Source organism: Solanum tuberosum, unplaced genomic scaffold (assembly GCF_000226075.1).
Source record: "Solanum tuberosum cultivar DM 1-3 516 R44 unplaced genomic scaffold, SolTub_3.0 scf00692, whole genome shotgun sequence".
Lineage (NCBI taxonomy): Eukaryota > Viridiplantae > Streptophyta > Magnoliopsida > Solanales > Solanaceae > Solanum > Solanum tuberosum.
This window is the reverse complement of record NW_006239615.1, coordinates 73,553-75,460: the sequence shown is the minus strand read 5'-3', so window position 1 is coordinate 75,460 and position 1,908 is coordinate 73,553.

Here is a 1,908-nt window from a genome sequence, read left to right as displayed (position 1 = left end):
ATATAGTTAGACAAATGGAAGAAGAACCGAGCTGAGGGAGCACCACCTGTGAGTTCGGTTTGTTTTGAGGAGTCCTTCTTGGGGCATTTTTTCCCCCGAGAACTGAGAGAGGATATGGTACAAGAGTTCCTCACTCTTAAGCAAGATTCTTTGAGCGTTCATGACTATAGTTTGAACTTCACAAAACTTTCCCGCTATGCTCTGAAGATGGTTGCTGACATGAGAAGTAGGATGAGTTTGTTCGTTGATGGGTTGTCTCGCCTGTCAAGCAAGGATAGGTGATATGGACATAACAAGGCTAATGATCCATGTGCAACAAGTTTAGGAGGACACTCTGAGGGATATAGAAGAGTTTAAGAATAAGAGGGATAAGACAATAGGGAATGAGTCCGAGCAGCAAAAGACTAATGTAAACTGGTCTTACTTCCAACAGAAACAAAAGGGACTTGCTCCATCATTTGCTAGTGCACCTGCACTAAAGAAAAAAAATGAGTACAATAGTCAGAATTTCAGAGCTAAACCTGCCTATTCTCAGGGTAGTATGGCATAAGGGGGTAGTAAGCCTCCTGCATGTGCTAAGTGTGGTAGGAACCACTCAAGGATATGTCGTGATGGCTCCACTGGTTACTTCAAGTATGGCCAGAATGGTCATTTTATGAAAGAGTGTCCAAAGAACAAGCAAGGTAATGGTAATGGGGGCAATAGAGCCTAGTCTTATTTAGTTTCTCTAACAAATAGAGTTGCATCTAGAGGAGCTACTTCAGGGGCAGGTGGAGGAGAAAACCATCTTTATGCTATCATTAGTCGCCAAGAGCAAGAGTATTCTCCAGATGTTGTCACTGGTATGATCCAAGTCATTAACTTTAATGTTTACACTTTGCTAGATCCAGGAGTGAGTTTATCTTTTGTAACTCCATATGTTGCTATGAATTTTGATGTTCTTCCTGAGCAACTTAGTGAGCCCTTCAGTATTTCTACACCTGTTTGTGTGTCTATTCTAGCAGAGAGAGTCTATTGTGATTGTACAATTTCCGTCAATCACAAAATTACTGTGGCTAATTTAGTTGAGTTAGACATGGTATATTTTGATGTCATTCTAGGTATGGACTGGCTTCATGTTTGTTATGCATCAATAGATTCTAGAGCTCGAGTGGTTAAGTTCCAGTTTCCTAATGAGCCAGTTATGGAGTGGAAGAGCAGTTCAACAATGCCTAACTGTCATTGTATTTCGTACCTTAAGGAGAGATAGTTAGTTTCCAAGGGGTGTGTCTATCACTTAGTCCGAGTTAATGACTCTAGTATTGAGATACCTCATATTTAGTCAGTTCCAGTAGTAAAAGAGTTTCCAGAAGTCTTTCGTGATGATCTTCCCGGAGTCCCTCCTGAGAGAGAATTAAACTTCGGTATAGACCTTCTTTGAGATACTCTCCCTATATCTATTATGCCATATAGAATGGCACTAGAAGATTTGAAAGAGTTAAAGGAGCAGTTGAAATATCTCCAAGAGAATGGTTTTATTTAACCAAGTGTCTCACCTTGGGGGGCTCCAGTCTTAATTGTGAGGAAGAAGGATGGTTCCCTTAGAATGTGTATAGATTACCTTCAGTTCAACAAGGTTACTATCAATAATAAGTACCCTCTTTCGAGGATTAATGATCTTTTCGATCAACTTCAGGGTGCCACTTGTTTATCGAAAATAGATCTCAAATCTGGCTACCATCAATTCATGGTAAGGGAATGTGATATTCCAAAGACAGCTTTCAGGAACCGTTATGGTCATTATGAGTTTCTGGTCATCACGTTCGGGTTAACTAATACGCCTGCAATATTCATGGACCTTATGTATAGAATGTTTAAGCCTTATTTAGATATGTTTGTTATCGTGTTCACTGATGACATACTAATATG